This window comes from Muntiacus reevesi, chromosome X, assembly GCF_963930625.1.
Source record: "Muntiacus reevesi chromosome X, mMunRee1.1, whole genome shotgun sequence".
Lineage (NCBI taxonomy): Eukaryota > Metazoa > Chordata > Mammalia > Artiodactyla > Cervidae > Muntiacus > Muntiacus reevesi.
In genome coordinates, this window is record NC_089271.1 from 72,986,015 (window position 1) to 73,004,823 (window position 18,809).

The window sequence follows — 18,809 nt, forward strand, 5'->3', positions numbered from 1 at the left end:
TGCCTGGGCAATTAGTGAGTTATCTGTCAATGAGGTTCATCTAGCAAAAATACTGAACATTCATTTGTTTAAAATGTCGTAGAAGAGATTCAAGTTTTGGAAGAAGGAAATGAAGGATCTTGTCTTAGTCTAATTGCAGATGTTGTAAAAGAAATTCCATTGACTAGGTGGCTTAGACAATTTAATTCTCATTATTTAAGAAGATATAGGTCCAAAATTAAGACTCCAGCATATTAAGTGTCTAGCAAAGAGACACATTTTTTGTTCATTCATGGTTCATCTTTACTATATCCACAGAGGGTAAAAGGTGCAAGGGAACTCTCTGGATCTTATAAAGATACTATCACATTATCACATTCATGAGGGCTCTACTCTCATTACCCAAATATTAATACTATCCAAATGCACCACCATCATTTATTTTAACAAATGAGTTTTTGGAGGAAACAGTCTACAACAGGTCTTAAAGTTCTCCTTCTTACTCTGGGTCTATGTGCAAGCTCCTCTGGGTCTATGTGCAAGTTACCTTAGGCATTCAGACACGGGAACCTAGTGTGATTCTAGGAGAAATTATGAAGGTAAACCATCTTATTTTTCAATATTCCTTTCCTTTACTGGAATCTTTTACTGTTACTTGTGGCTGCCCAATAAACTCCACCATTTCCCTATCCACCACTAGTAGTTAAGGTCGTTCCTGGCAGAATGAATGCTTTGTTCCTTCCCCAAAGTGGATCTAAATGGAAGAAATGACAATCTAGAATCTCAGTAAGCCCAACAGAATACATATCAATTAAAGCACAGATAGCAGAAGTTATATGTCTATATCACTGTGTACATGCAAACATATTTCCTGAAGCCCTTTGTGAGGAGCTTTGAGATACTGTAGTTTTGAATCATGGTAGATGTATTTTCTAATGATCATCATAAAGCAAACTTTGATCTATAAAGATAAGGGCATTCCTAACAGCAATAAGATTTTTGTTCGGACATCCCTAGAAACCTGGGATTCTTGTACAAGTGTGGCAGGAAATTATATCCAACAAAAGCAAGTATGTATAGGACCTTGTCATTCTGGTGTTTCTGCCTTGGCATAGATCAGAATCTCATCGTAATGTAAAGCACACACTTTTTTTTTTTTTTTTTATTATTTAGACAATCTTTTTATTTTTTTTTTATTTTTTTTTAATTTTATTTTATTAGTTGGAGGCCAATTACTTCACAACATTTCAGTGGGTTTTGTCATACATTGACACGAATCAGCCATAGAGTTACATGTGTTCCCCATCCTGATCCCCCCTCCCACCTCCCTCTCCACCCGACTCCTCTGGGTCTTCCCAGTGCACCAGGCCTGAGCACTCGTCTCATGCATCTCACCTGGGCTAGTGATCTGTTTCACCATAGATAATATACATGCTGTTCTTTTGAAACATCCCACCCTCACCTTCTCCCACAGAGTTCAAAAGTCTGTTCTATACTTTTGTGTCTCTTTTTGTTTTGCATATAGGGTTATCATTACCATCTTTCTAAGTTCCATATATATGTGTTAGTATGCTGTAATGTTCTTTATCTTTCTGGCTTACTTCACTCTGTATAATGGGCTCCAGTTTCGTCCATCTCATTAGAACTGATTCAAATGCATTCTTTTTAATGGCTGAGTAATATTCCATGGTGTATATGTACCACAGCTTCCTTATCCATTCATCTGCTGATGGGCATCTAGGCTGCTTCCATGTCCTGGCTATTATAAACAGAAGCACACACATTTTTAAGTAAGGATCTGAAAAACAAAGGCCTTTCAGAAAGACTTTAAATTCAGTAACATTATGCAGAAATCTCCATGCTCTGGAATCTAGTACCTATCTGTGCTTCATAACAAACACTTACTGGATTTCCTTCTCACAAACCTCTATATTCTGTCTGCTTTTGTGTAAATATTTTGCTTCTCATAGGTATAAAATTTGAAGTGTTTTTTATAACTATACCTGTAATGTTGATAGTCACAATTTTTGTCAAAACCATCCTCTGTCCCCTTAGCAAATGAAATGTGATTAAATAGTGAGATACAGACTAAAATCATAAATGCCTACTCTCACATATTGTCACTCTGTCAGTTTAACCAAAAGACAAAGGCATCAACCATCACACATTTTCCCCTATTGGCCCAATAAAAATATGTTGGATCATGTTCCTCATTTTGTCTGCAAAAGTCACTTAAAGAAGCCCCATGGATATTTGCACATGAGCACAGCAACATGATGAACTACACAGCTTTTTAATGATACATTGGTACTATCATTGAAGTAATTCTGCTACTAAATCAGTTCTTTACTTTCTACTAGTTATTTACATTTCACACTGCAGAAACTAAGCCACATAAATGTTGCATCTACTTTCAAGAACACCTTTTCTGTTGTAGATCTTGAGGTGAGGCTGAAGACATAGAGTTGAATAAATATATGATCTCTGCCCTAAACATTTTGAGAGACTGGTGAAGGAAACAGCTTGGTAAACAAATGTAAACATGTAGTAGTAATGTGGAAAATATTATAACAAGTCCATGCCCTATGTGTTATGGAACCCTAGAAGAGGAAACATTTTTTAACCTAGTTGAAAACTCTTAAAAGAAATGAGGGAAGATGCATTATAACAAAAAACACAAAATATACAAAGGTATGTCACAGAGAAATGAATGGTGATATTCAAGAAATTGTAAATCATTTGGAGTAGCTGAAATCAGGGCCAGTTTCCTGTGTAGCTGCACATGGCCCCTCACTCAGAAGGAACCTGTATTTTATTTAATAATCTGTCATCATCATTTTGAAAGTGTTAATAAAATTTGAGAAAAAGTTTTACACTGGCCCCACAAATTAGTTAGACCTGGCTATAGTGAAGGATGACTATGGGGAGAATGTTGAAAAAGGAGATAAAAAATATGGTAGGCAAGTGTCCATTCATGAAGGTTACTGGATGCTCTGCAAAAATGTTTGAACTTTACCTACATATAATAAAGAATCACTAAAAAATTTTAAACAGTACAGTGGCATAAGATTTTAATATTGCTCAAATAATTTTCTAAGAATTGTATATAGAGAGAATCAGAAGATGGGATGAGGTGGAAGCTGTTAGAAGAATACTAAAAAATATTGAAGTTGAGAGGTAGTTGAAAGTTAAAATAAGACAATGGGAGTGCAAATGGACATAAAGCTATTCAATAAAACTCACAGTGTTTGGAACAAAATATCAGAAATGCCATATTTAATTGTTCTTATGCAGGTCTAACCTCTCAGTCACGAAAAGAAAATGTAATTACTATCAGCACAGTTGAGGTCATTCCTATGAGTATCAAATCCAATATATTCAATAAGTGCTCTGCTCTGTACATGGCACACAATTTTGTCTTGTACAACTTTCCTTAAAACCAAGCTTTTCAGTAGCAAGAACAGGTTCATTCTCAACAATCCTTTCAACCTATGCTTAAAATTGAAAATAATTTACTTTCAGTCCCTTATAAAATCAAAACCTATATTTTTATACTAAATGCTATTTATTCAACATGAATTTTCCCCTCTTATAATCAAATTGTACTAAATGAAATTTACTTTTTAAATTTCATATATGATTTATTTTTAATCTATTAAATTAAAAATCATATGCTTAATTATTATTACTTAACTTTTTCCCTCAGTTCCAATAGTTGCATATATGCAAGTGACATTGTCTGTTCTTTTAGTTGTGAATCTAACTTTTTCAGTGTCATAGATACTTTCACTGACTGAAGCTGATCTTGAAGATTAGTTGTAAAATGTCCAGTGAGGATGATAAGATGCATTGCTTTTGATTGTAGAATACAAAATCCTTTTTCCACAGTTTATTTCCTCATTTGAAAGAATCCTCATGAAAAATTAAATACTAAATATTCTTCTATGATCATCTAATTGGGAAAAATATAGGTTAATTCAAATTTTGTTATGCTATGCTAGAAACATTGTCACATTGTAATAAGGATATGATAGCCTTTTTCCGTGGCTGTAATTCAATAAACATAATAAAGATTCAGAAGTTTCAGGATTTCATGAATGTAATTTCCTCCATCATCTAATGGATTAGTGAGAGTTGCTACATTTGTTGCTTCTTAGTTGTGAATTTGATATTAATAAATTTTCCTTTTTCATTGTTTTGAGCACTAATTAATCTTCTTGTAGAAAAGAAAGAAAAAGATTCAAGGATTTCATATGATCTTTTCAAATTTTGGGCCTGATGAGAATAATTCCCTTATTGTAATTAGGAATTAACTTGACACTAAATAATGAATGTATAATATCCTGCCCTATTAATGAATTCTGTGGAGATCATGCTCAACAGAAATCTGCTCACTTTCATTGATCCTTTTATCAAAAATGCAAACATCAAATATGTCTATATTTCTTTTTATATTTTTTCTTTTCTATATTCTCTTTTCATATTGTCTATTTTTATTATCTGAATATTTCTTCATCTTAATAATTTAAAGGATTAAAAAATAGTTGTATTTGAAAGGTACAGAATTTGAATATATTTTCAAGAAAAATGTAATTTTAGTAAAATATAAAAACAAAATTTAAAATATTTTATTTGTTTCTAAAACATTCAAAAATAATGTATTGACCTTAAAAGAGAAAGTACATGAGCAGCTTCAGCTGCATGCAACAAACTCTGGTAAATTCTCTGTTCGTCTTTATTCTGTTGCAAGTATTTTCTGATTTTCTTTTTTATGGTTTCTTAGATATACCCATAATTCAAAAGTGGACATTTAATTTCCAAATACATGGAGTTTTTAAAGTATCTTTGATATTAGTTTCTCATTTGGATATTACCTTCTCATTTAAATGCTTTATTCTCTTCAATAATCCTCTGTGTTTTTTCAGACTTCTAACTTTATTGAGGCTTTCAATAGCTAAGTCAAATATCTCTCTTGGTCAATGTCTCATAATCCACTTGAAAATACATGGGTAATTTTCAAATATCTTTAAGTACTGGTTTCTAAGATAATTCAATATTAATAAGAGAACAGATTCTGTATGATTCCAATACCTTTAAACCATGAAATTTTTGCACTTTATTTTATGTCCCTAGATATGTTCGAGTGTCTCCTAGTTTATAGTCTACAGGGACTTGAATAGAATTTGCATTTTACATTTGTGTGAAAATTGTTTAAATCTTAATTATGTTAAATTAGTTCATAGTGCTTTTCAGGTATACTATAACCTTCTATTTTTCTATCTATTCATGCTATTGATTTTTGATAGTTTGACATTGAAATTCCAACTAAAAATCTTAATGTATCTACTTAAAAAATAATTGTAATATATAGTGGAACTGTATGTAACTTTGTTCTATATTTTCCAAGTCTCCTGCAAACGTGCTATCTTACTTTCATAATTAAAAAAAAAAGAAAATGGAGTGAAGACAGAAAATACATATTACAGCTAATGAAATCAAAATTTTATTTTCAAACTTATGCAAATAAGCCTGAAATACTTTTAATTTATTTAAACCATAATTTAATCTTTTTCTTCATTTATTTTTATTAGTTGGAGGCTAATTACTTTACAATATTGTAGTGATTTTTGTCATACATTGACATGAATCAGCCATGGATTTACAAGTTACAAGTTACAATTTAAATTTATAATTTAATCTTATAAAATTATTTTACAAAGTGCAGCTATTAGTATCTCTAGCACTTTAACAATAATATAGTTGCCAAAATAAAGAATCAATATCAAGTTTAATCCATATAACATCTGGAGATACATATATAGGTATATGAGTAATATGATTTGTTCAACAATTTAAAAATGTTCCTCAGCTGATATACATCATGCTGTGGAGGTTCATCTAGAATCATGAATTAGAACATGAAGAGAAACAAGAAAAATGCATGTTTAACAGCACTCAAAAATGATATTTTGTTATGCAAGACTCTATAGCATTTATAACATCTGAGAAAAATGTTATGATAATTATTTACCTTTTAAATACATATCTCTGTTACCTAAATCTTCCTCACACTAAAGTTGTGCTCATCTCCAACATTGGTACAATCCACAAAACTTCATGACATTTATTTTCAATTAATTTTTATTGGAATATAGTTTTACAAGTTGTATTAGTTTCTACTGTACAGCAAAATGAATCAGTCATATATATGTGGATCCCCTACCTTTTGGACCATCTTCCCATTCAGTTCACCACAGTGCATTAAGTAGAGTTCCCTGTGCTATATAGTATGTTCTCACTAGTTATCTACTTTGTGTATAATGTATATATGTCAATCCCAATCTCCCAATTCCTCCCACCCTGTTTCTCCCTTGGTATCCATATATTTGTTTTCTATATCTATGTCTCTTTCTACTTTGCAAATATCATCTATACCTTTTATTTTAGATTAAGCATGTATGCATTAATATATGATATTTGTTTTTCTGACTTTACTCTGTAATCTCTAAGTCCATTCATGTCTCTGCAAATGACCAAATTTGATTCCTTTTTATGGCCAAGTAATATTCCATTGTATATAAGTACCACAACTTCTTTTTCCATTTATCTGTTGATAGACATTTAAGTTGCTTCCATGCCCTGATTATTATAAACTGTGCTGCTATGAATATTGGGGTGTATGTATCTTTTCAATTACAGTTTGAATAATTAAAATCATAATTATACTCAGGGTATATGTGCAGTAGTCCAACTGTTGGGTTATATTGTAATTTTATTCCTAGTTTTTTTAAGAAATCAATATATGGTTCTCTACTGTGGCTGTATCAATTTACACTATCAATTTACACCCCCATCAACAGTGCAAAATGGTTTCCTTTACTCCACACCCTTTCCAGCATTTAATATTTGTAGATATCTTTGATGATGGCCATTCTGACCAATGTGAAGTGACACCTCATTGTATTTTTGAATTGCATTTTTCTAATAATTATTGATACTGAATATGTTTTCATATATTTGTTGGTCATCTTAATGTCTTCCTAGGAGAAATGTCTATTTAGATCTGTCCATTTTTTTTAATTAAATTTATTTTTTTCCATTTATTTTTATTAGTTGGCGGCTAATTACTTTAGAATATTGTAGTGGTTTTTGCCATACATTGACATGAATCAGCCGTGGATTTACATGTATTCCCCATCCCGATCCACCCTCCCACCTCCCTCTCCATCCCATCCCTCTGGGTCTTCCCAGTGCACCAGCCCTGAGCAACCATCTCATGCATCCAACCTGGGCTGGTGATCTGTTTCACCCTTAATAATATGTTGGGAGCCGCCGGGATGAGAAAGGAAACTGCAAGGCAGCTCTTCCCCTCGAGGTTGTCCCAGGGGCCCGGTAAGTCCCTTTCTTCCTTCTGTCTTACTGTTGTTGGGCTTTCTATTAATTTTTGGAAATTATAATATATAATAATAAGGCCTCGCTGGAAAAGTCCAAGTCTTTTTGGAAATGCTTAAGATTGCTCTGGCTCAGGACACGACCATAAACATAAAAGAAAAGGCCACAGGTATAGCTTGGCAGCTTGCTTAAAATATTATAATGTTCTAGAATAGAAAAGAGTAGAGGTGTTTAGATTTAGAAGTAGATATACTGCTTTAGTTTACTTTCTCCTTGGTTGAAAGGGTTTTCAGTATTGCTATTTCCTTGCTGCTACTTGTTCATTGTTTCCCTTTCTTTAAACAACATGGGATATTATGGGTATTATTGTAAAGTTAGAAAATGGGGTATATAAGATTTTAACAGAAGATTTATATTTACCAGCTTTACTGCCATTATTTTACTATTAATAGAGGTGTTTTGTTGCTTGAAAGGTGTTTTTGCTGTTTAATAGTTAATCGTTGTAAATTGAGATTTTGTGGTTTCAGGTAAAGAAAAATATCAGGTTTTTCTCATGGCACTATTTTCAGAAATGTCAAACATGTTACTGTAACCCTTCCCATGTATTGTTTTATTGTTCAAAGAATTTACACTATACCTGAGATTTATGAAACATTGTTTTTGTTAGAGTGAGAATGTTAGGCCATTGAGGCAAGAAGATTATGTATGGGATATTTAAGTATAAACCCTGTAATCGGAAACGTTCTAGATGAATGCTTAGGGGAAAAACATGGGGAAAAAAATATTGACGGAAGCATAAACCAATATCTGATGTAATATGTGGTGACTTAAGGGGGAGGTAACATTCATTCTATAAAAACTGAGCTATCCTAAAAAATAAAGAAGCTACCTATTCTATGCAACGTCTGTGTGTATCTGTCTGTCTGTCTTCTCTCGCCGATGCCGTTCATCCTGAGGGTTCCCCTGGATACTGCAGGGGCTGAACCCTGGCAATAATATACATGCTTCTTTTTTTTTTTCTTTTTTAATTGAATTGCAAGAGCTGGTTGTATATTTTGGAAATTAACCCTTTGTCAGTTGCTTCATTTGAAATTATTTTGCCCATTTCTTATTGACTTGCTTACTACTTCTTTTGCTGTGCAAAATTTTTCAGCTTAAATAGGTTCCATTTGCTTATTCTTGTTTTTATTTTCATTACTTTAGGAGACTTGTCAAAAAAATATTTTGATGTGATTTATGTCGAAGAGTGTCCTACCTATGTTTTCATCTAAGGATTTTATTGTGTCTGGCCTTACATTCAGGTCTTTAATCCACTTTCAGTTTATTTTTGTGTATGGTGTCAGGGAGTATTCTCATTTCATTCTTTCTACATGTAGTTTTACCGTTTTCCCAGGACAACTTATTGAAGAGGCTGTCTTTTCTTCATTGTATATTCTTGCCTCCTTTTTCTTAGATTAGGTGACCATAGTTGCGTGGGTTTATCTCTGTGCTTTCTATCCGGTACCATTGATCTATACTTACGCTTCATGCCAGTATACAAACCTCCATGAGATTTAAATGCAATAATCATTTAGTTCAAGAATATAAGGTAAAGCATATGGGGAAAAAGTATCCCTGGGGACCAAATAGTACTACCTATAAATGCAGATGTTTGGAGTTACTGGTCATAATATGCCAGGACTGAGCATTGATCTTAAGTGACAGGTCCATGTAGTCCTAAACAATTTTTTTTTGTGTTTTGAATATGCAAGATACTCCAAGCCATAGATCTCAATGTCTATGTATAGTATAGATTAATAAGTTGGGAAAAGATAAAAATTACAAGATACCCTTTTGAATCAGACATGAAAAGTGACAGACATGTTTAGAATGATTTTCAGGTATTTAGTTTAGGTCCCTGGATAAATTTTGGCACCATAAATGAAGATGTGGAATATAGGAGGTGGAACAGGTTTTGAGTAAACATGGTGATTTCAATACTGGACATGTTAAAGAAGAGATGATCCCCTGGTATCAAGGTGGAAATAGCCAATATGCAGTTGGAAGTACATATGATGCTCATAAGATCCAGACTTTGGTAAAAAAAGAAATATGTGTATATATATATATATATATATATATATATATATATATATATATATATAATAACTACTCAGGATCAGAAACTAGGATAAATACCACATTAGCCAATAAATGTGGGTAGTGTTTTCTCAAACTATGCTACATTGCTTTCAATATTAAATTTGAAGAATAACAGCAACATTTTAACAATATATGATTGTGGCAATATACAATAGGAATCTGTATGTTGCAGTGAAAATAGCATAAACTTAAAACAATCTAACTAGATATGAATTTACACCCTTCCAATTCTTAGCTCAAGATACTGGACAATTCAATAAGCATATCTGAAACTCAGATTCTTCATCTGAAAAATGTAGTTAATATGTATTTATATCAATTTAGATTCAGTTTACTTGAAAATAACATAAAACACGAATTTAAACAGGTTAAAAAATATGAGATGCATTATTAACATAAGAAAATATCCAAGGATAGTCTGGTTTTATGGAGAAGGAAATGGCAACCCACTCCAGTATTCTTGCCTGGAGAATCCCAGGCACAGAGGAGCCTGGTGGGCTGCCTCTATCGAGTCACACAGAGTAGGACACGACTGAAGTGAATTAGCAGCAGCAGCAGCAGCAGTCTGGTTTTAACATGTTCATTCAGTGTCTCTGTGACACCATTAAAGAGCAAGGTTCTTGTCAAAATTTTAGCCTGCCATTTCAATTGTTAATGTTTAGGTCTCTTCATGGGAGCAAGATAGCTGCAACACTTTCAGGAATATGCTGTCTAGGTTTGTCATTGCTTTTCTTTCAAGGATCAAGTGCCTTTTAATTTCATGGCTGCAGTCACCGTCCACAATGATTTCAGAGTCCAAGAAAATAAAGCCTGTCACTGTTTCCAATGTTTCCCCATCTCTTTCCCATGAGGTGATGGGACCAGATGCCATGATCTTAGTTTTCTGATTGTTGAGCTTTAAGTCAACTTTTTCACTCTCTTCTTTTGCTTTCATCAAGAGGCTTTTTAGTTCCTCTTCACTTTCTGTCATAAGGGTGGTGTCATCTGCATATCTGAGGTTATTGATATTTCTCATGGCAATCTTGTTTCCAGCTTGTGCTTCATCCAGCCTGGCATTTCGCATGATATACTCTGCATACAAATTAAAAAAGCAGGGTTACAATATACAGCCTTGACATACTCCTTTCCCAATTTGGAACAAGTCTGTTGTTCCATGTCAGATTCTAACTGTTGCTTCTTGACCTGCATACACGTTTCTCTGCAGGAAGGTAAGGTTGTCTGGTATTCCCATCACGTTAAGAATGTTCCACAGCTTCTTGTGATCTACACAGATAAAGGCTTTAGCATAGTCAATGAAGCAGAAGTAGATGTTTTTCTGGATTTCTCTAGCTTTTTCTATGATCCAAAGGAAGTTGACAATTTGATCTCTGATTCTTCTGTCAATTCTAAATCCAGCTAGTATGTCTGGAAGTTCTAGGTTCACATACTGTTGAGGTCTAGCTTGAAGGATTTTGAACATTATTTTGCTAGCATGTGAAATGAGTGCAATTGTGTGGTAGCTTGAATATCCTTTGGCATTGCTCATCTTTGGGATTGGAATGAAAACTGACCTTTTCCAGTCCTGTGGCCACGGCTAAGTTTTCCAAATTTGCTGGTGTATTGAGTGCAACACTTTCATAGCATCATCTTTTACACTTTGAAATAGCTCAGCTGGAATTCCATCACTTCCAATAGCTTTGTTCATAGTGATGCTTCCTAAGGCCCACTTAACTTCACGTTCCAAGATGTCTTGCTCTAGGTTAGTGATCACACTATCATGGTTATCTGGGTCATGAAGATCTTTTTTGTATAATTCTTCTATGTATTCTTGCCATCTCTTCCTAATATTTTCTGCTTCTTTTAGGTCCATACTGTTTCTGTCCTTTATTGTGCTTATCTTTGCATGAAATGTTCTCTTGGTATCTCTGATTTTCTTGAATAGATCTCTAGTCTTTCCCATTCTATTGTTTTCCTCTATTTCTTTGCATTGGTTACTTAAAAAGACTTTCTTATCTCTCCATGTTATTCTCTGGAACTCTGCATTCAGCATTCAGGTAAAGGTCTGAAAGTATTCAGAAGAACAAGAACAACAGTGACTATTCCTTTCATATCTTCAGGGAATGTTTGTCCTGCTGCTGCTGTTGCTGCTGCATCGCTTCCGTCGTGTCCAACTCTGTGTGACCCCAGAGACGGCAGCCCACCTGGCTCCCCCGCCCCTGGATTCTCCAGGCAAGAACACTGGAGTGGGTTGCCATTTCCTTCTCCAATGCATGAAAGTGAAAAGTGATAGTGAAGTCGCTCAGTCGTGTCTGACTCTTCACGACCCATGGACTGAAGCCTACCAGGCTCCTCCGGCCATGGGATTTTCCAGGCAAGAGTACTGGACTGGGTTGCCATTGCTTTCTCTGGGAATGTTTGTCCTAGATGCTTCCAAAAAGACTTCCTCTCAGATCTCTGGTCAGAATTCTGTCCTATGCTTTTAACTAAACCAGCTACAGGACAAGAAACTGATGTCATTAATTTTGCATAGGTGTTCATCCCCTGGATTGATAAAGGTTTTTACTTCCATTAAATGTAAAATATCAAGAAGAAAAGTGATACCTAAAGAAAAATTAGGGTTCTATTAGAGAGGAAGAATGGGAAGGCTGGATTTGTATATGAAATTATCAATACCTACTATAGTGTCTCTGAACTTTTTTTAAAGCATTAAATAAGGAAACATATTGTTAAATAATTTATGATATAAAAATAACAAACTTATGTTAAGACTCATAATGGCAGAATTAAAGTTCATGAAAACATTAGCTAAAGATTCTTTAGCATTATCATCTAGAATGGCTATGGAATAACCAGGTACAAAGTGGGTATATATAATGGGAAGGGTATTACACAATTGATACCATTAAGCTTCACTTTTGCTCTTTAGTTATGTACCATCTCTGTGTGCCTTAATGGAAAGCAACTTCCAAAATGTGAAATGCAAATTCAACAAAGTCTGAGACTAATCAGGTTCATTGGATTGTGTGTCTTAAGCAAATCAGTATTCATGTGTTGCTAACGTGTGTGCAGTAAGACCAAATATCACTGATGTATCCTCATTTTCCCTTCATTTACTTCTTTTCATAGCAATCCATGCACAAAATCAATACATGCAATTGGTCAGGGGAAAAAAACAAAAAACAAAATACATTTACTTGTTTTTTGTAATGGAACAAGAAAGACATTGAACTAAGATTTAATGATATCAGGTTTTATCAGTATGCTGTGACAGCACATTAAGGTCATAATGAGTACAACTGTTTTCTCATAGCTGAAGGTACAAGGAAAATCTTCCAATAAGCTTTCTCCTGGATATTCTTCTGTTGTTGTTGTTGTTGTTGTTAATTTTAATTGGAGGCTAATTACAATATTGTAGTGGGTTTTTGCCTTACATTCACATGAGTCAGCCATGGGCATACATTTGTCCCCCATCCTGAACCCCCTCCCACCTCCCTCCCAATCCCATCCCTCAGGGTCATCCCAGTGCACCAGCCCTGAGCACCCTGCCTCATGCATCGAACCTGGACTGGAGTTCTGTTTCACAGATGATAATATACATGTTTCAATGCTATTCTCTAAAATCATCCCACCCTCACCTTCTCCCACAGAGTCCAAAAGTCTGTTGTTTACATCTGTGACTCTTTTGCTGTTTCACATATAGGGTCATCGTTACCATCTTTCCAAATTCTGTATATATGCATTAATATACTGTATTGGTGTTTTTTCTTTCTGACTTACTTCGCTCTGTATAATAGGCTCCAGTTTCACCCACCTCAATAGAACTGATTAAAAAGCAATCTTTTTAATAGCTGAGTAATATTCCATTTTGTATATGTACCACTACTGTCTTATCTATTCGTCTGTCAATGAACATCTAGGTTGCTTCCATGTCCTGGCAATTATAAATAGTGCTTCAATGAACACTGGGGTACACGTGTCTCTTTCAATTCTGGTTTCCTCAGTGTGTATGACCAGCAGTGGGATTGCGGGGTCATATGGCAGTTCTATTTCCAGTTTTCTAAGGAATCTCCACACTGTTCTCCATAGTGACTGTACTAGTTTGCATTCCCACCAACAGTATAAGAGGGTTCCTTTTTCTCCAAACCCTCTCTAGTGTATATTGTTTGCAGACATTTTGAGAGCAGCCATTCTGGCTGGCGTGAGATGATACCTCATTGTGGTTTTGATTTGCATGTCTCTGATAATGAGTGATGATGAGCATCTTTTCATGGGTTTGTTAGCCATCTGTACGTCTTCTTTGGAGAAATGTCTGTTTAGTTCCTTGACCCATTTTTTTGATGGGGTCACTTATTTTTCTGGTATTGAGCTGCAGGAATTGCTTGCATATTTTTGAGATTAATTGTTTGTCAGTTGCCTCATTTGTTATTATTTTCTGCCATTCTGAAGGCTGTCTTTTCACCTTGTTTATAGTTTCCCTCATTGTGCAAAAACTTTTAAGTTTAATTAGGTCCCATTTGTTTATTTTTGCTTTTACTTTCATTACTCTGGGAGGTGGGTCATAGAAGATCCTGCTATGATTTACATCAGAGAGTGCTTTGCCTATGTTTTCCTCTAGGAGTTTTATAGTTTTTGGTCTTGCATTTAGATCTTTAATCCATTTTGAGTTTATTTTTGTGCATGGTGTTAGAAAGTGTTCTAGTTTCATTCCTTTACAATTGGTTGACCAGTTTTCCCAGCATCACTTGTTAAAGAGTTATTCTTTATATGCTTTTTTTCTGACTCCTTAAATTAGGCAAGAACCAAAGAAGTAAGGAAAAAGGCAGATCATACACAGATTTTCTGAATTTTCTGCCTTGATTTTTTTAACTAAATACAAAATCAAGAATCTTCTGACTTCAACCTAAAATTCATCTAATTCAGTTTTTGCATTAACTGCCTATAAGACCCTTGCAGAAGGTTAAGGGTTTGGATTAGAAGTTTAAGTTCTATTTCAAAATTATTTTTTTGCACTATGGCTAACTTCTACACTCAGTGGATACAACCTCTCTTATATGACAGCCAAGAAGTTCTGATATGACCATAGAAGTGAAATATGTCAAATCATCTGCTCAGCAAGAAGTCACAAATACTAGAACTCAAAGTTCTTTATAGTTGAGTGAAGTTATAGCAATAAACCAATTTAACATTTTGATAAGCAAAACAAAACAACAAAATTCTTCTAAAATCACTATCCATATGCCTGCCCTGAAACAACTGTCATATCAAATAGACTGAGTGGGATGACTTCTACAAAGTACCTTGGGAAAACCTCAATAGGTATAATTTTCTGAAATGGAGCTCACTTTGTTTTTACCCACAGTCTGGGAAAGTGAGAAATGTATAGTACTTCTGGTGACTTCACTTTGCTAAAATGGCCATTATTGTTTGTAACCTCATCACACTGTGCTAGTGGAATTAATTTTTAAGTGTGGTATCATTAAAGATTAGTAGGTAACAGGCTTGAGTCCCATTGATATCTTATTTATTTATTTTTGTCTGTGCTGGGTCTTTGTTTCTGCACAGGTTTTTTTTCTAGTTGTGGTGAGCAGAGACTACTCATTGTGATTTCTCTTGTTTCAGATCATGGGCCCACAGGCTTCATTAATTGTGAAATGTAGGTCAGTAGTTTCAGCTCCTGGGCTCTAGAACACAGGCTCAATAGTTGTGGCACACCGGCTTACTTTCTCCACGACATTCAGGATCTTCTCAGATCAGGGACTGAATCCATATCTCTTGCATTGGCAGGTTCATTCTTTACCGCTGAGCCAGCAGGGAAGCCCCCTATTGATAACATAAGAATTTAATGATATAGCACATTAGACTCTCTAGAGTTAGCATGGTGGTAGTGGTTTAGTCACTAAATCATTTCTGACTCATGCAACTCATGGATGTGAGACTGTCACGGCTAACGCCATGACAGGCAGCCTAGATTAGGAGTAGGCCTGGTTTCTAGGGGTAACATAATTATCAGTCTACCTGGAGCCAGCCAATCAACAGATGCGTAGCAAGAAAAAAGGGAACCTATCAGGGGAAAGCTGAAAGCCCCATGTTGGGCCAACAAAAATTACCTTGCAACTGTGTAACCAATCTGTTTGTGCCAACTACCCATTGTGTAACCAATCTGCTTGCGCCAACTACCTGCTGCTTTTTTTGACCTAATAAATACCCGAGAGAACTGGGGCTCGGGGCCTTTTCATCCTCACACCCTTGGTGAGGGCGGGAGGCCCTGGCTCAAGTCAGTAATAAATTCCCCTATTGCAAGTTGCATTGTTTCGAGGAGTCTTCTTTCCCGACAGGGGAATCGGACTACGGGCAGAACAATGGACTGGAGCCTACTAGGCTTCTCTGTCCATGAAATTTCCCAGGCAAAAATAATGGAGTAGGTAACCATTTCCTTCTTCAGGGGATCTGCCCAACCCAGGGATCAAACCCAGGTCTCCTTCATTGGAAGTGGTTTCTTTACCAACTGAGCCACCTACTATGTAGTAAATGTTCTGTACTATACATACATATATATATATATATATATATATATATATATATATATATATATATTATATATATATATATATATATAAGATCATTTAAATTGGGAAAGGTTTATTTTATCCCATTAGTAATAGTTATTTTAATTACTGACTGAACAGAGATTTAGAGGCTTATTAATCTAAGATGTAAAGAAGGAGTTACAAAATGAAAGTCAAGGCAATTCTGTTCACTTTCCAGCAACAGCAAAGGCATCTTTAGAGTAAATGACCCTTTAGTCTTCCTCAGAAGGCAAAGTTCTTCCTTTTTGCTCATCTGGGATATTCTGGGGAACTTCTCATTTAGCCAGTATTAAAATTGAACCTACCTAGAAAATTTCAGAAACCGAAGGTTCCTCTGCTAGAATAGGAAGTAGACAGTAGACACAGAGGAAGAAGACCTAATGACTTTACTTTTTTCTATCTGGGTAAACAAATATTTAATATGTTCTTTTTCTTTCCTCCATTTAATGCTTCTTATAAACTCCAGGAGACAAGAAGGTACTCTTAATTATTTGAGCTTGGAGGACTTTGAGGGGATATGTGTCCTTTCTATCCAAGTGAAAATAGAAGAGAAAGTTCACCTGTGACCTTACAGGCAGTACAAAATTGATCTCAATAACAATCCACAAACCAGGAAGGTATAACTTAAAACCACTAAGGTGACAAATAACTTCCAGCATATCTGTTTTAACTCGCTGACCTGCCTGTACTTTTCTTTTTATATACATGCACAGAATATGTCACATTTAAAATTAATATTTTTACACAGCTTGCATCATTCATGCAGATGCCCTAGTAAGAATAATTAAATATATTCTTTGTGTGAAGACATTTTTCTCTCTCATTCCTTTCACTTTCTGTGAAATATTCGTGTGTGATACTTCTAAAAATTAGATCTAGCTAGTTAGTTCACAAACATAAAATGAAAGTCCTCTGTGCCATATTATATATGTTCAGTTGTAGTGCTTTTATTTGTAAAGCATGCCACATAGTAATTGATTGACTTATGATGATTTGGGAGTAGGAAATAATGAAACTGGTCCAGCAAAGTAGTTTGGGAACACAGAAATTATGGCAATAGGAACAAGTCAGAGTAGTACTGAAGTTAACCCAGGGGTCCATGGCTGCTAGTCTATCATTGCTCTTCAGTAGTAATTCTTTTTTCAGAAAAAACAATCTTGCAATCATTAATTACATTTAAAGAACAATTTACTAGTCATTGTTTTACAGACACAGTCTACGGCCATACCACCCTGAATGCGCCGATCTCGTCTGTTTTACAGACACAGAATAATCCCTATTCCTTAATTTTATCTACACAATTCTTTACCATCTAGAATTGCTTCATGGCCAAGCTCAAGTCACACTTTGTCCAGAAATCTTTCCCTGATTACTTCAAACCACATTGCCCTCTCTTCATTGAACATCCTTAACACTGATCACCTAAGCCTCATGTTTGATTTTTTATATAATATCATGCCTGTGAAATTGGTTTAGACTGATTCATCAACAGTTCAGTACCTATTAATGCATAATTATCTGTCTTTACACATGGTGTAATTGCATTAAGGATAGGGTTCATATTGCATGTTTCTTTGTGTCTCACAGCACATAGCCCAGGACTATGCCTGCAGTGTTCACTTAGTAAATGTGTGTTAAATGCATGTGGAATAAATGCTATGTTGTTAGATACAAAGTTTGTTTAGCTGTTTTGCTTTGTAGAATCTAACATTTTAACTGATAAAAAAGGTCTTATTTTGTGATTTCTTTTCAGGAATAATATGTGTTTAGAATCAATTTTTTTAAAACTACCAGAAGCTATGTATTATCTACTTATTCACAAGTTTTCTAAGATGATACTAAGTAAGAAATATTGACACTGGTAACTTGAAATGTATGTTACTGTATACCAACTGAAACTTACTCTAAATGAGATGTATGTGACCATGTACAATGTAGTCAGTATCAACAATGAAAAGAAAATTGTTTTTTATAAATCCTTTGTCATCTCTTCATTTTCTCCTGGAAATTTAGGAAAATACTATAATGGCTTATACAAATCAAAGACTTGCTTATCATTGGCACTTACCATTTGTGCTCAGTTATGACTAACAATCTAATCTCTCCTACATATTACTCTAAGTAGAATTTTTGTATTAGAATGGAGACAATCTATCCAAATTTTCCTATGAGTGTATAACACACACTACTTAAAAAGTAGTATACAGTTTCTGTACTGCATTTTTTTTTGAGTTGACTATTTATGATTGTTGGTTTGGAAGTCAACATCTTGAACAATTGAAGACTATGAGAATTCTGGCTGAAATTTCAGCAGTATAATTTATTACATATTGAAAATTCATTCTTCATTAGTACTTTTCAGAAGGCTTCTTATTTTTCTTGTGTGCAGCTTCGTTTTTTGAACCCATTGAAGAACTAAGGTCTAATGTAATCCTTGTACATACAGTAGAGAACACCTAGAGTCACAGCTCCTACAACAAATCCTTGGGCAGCAACTCTCACGTGAATAAGACGAATGGACATTTTCTGATCTCTTCTGTATTTTAACTTGTAAAAACCATAGCACACCACAGTCATAAAGCCTTCTATCCCTACCAGGACAAAGGCGGAGTCTCTAGATTTCCTGATCAGTCAGGATAACTGGCCTTCGTCCTCATCTGCTGACCACTGGTTATCTGAAGACATTTTTCTTTCTAATAACATGTACCAGGTGCTACACTAGTCAATGGA

The 18,809-nt window shown here is 34.7% G+C and overlaps 1 pseudogene; it reads right to left on the minus strand.

Moving 5' to 3' along the window:
- Window positions 1–18,449: 18,449 nt before the first annotated feature.
- LOC136154537 (HIG1 domain family member 1C-like) lies at window positions 18,450–18,764 on the minus strand (annotated as a pseudogene).
- Window positions 18,765–18,809: the final 45 nt, after the last annotated feature.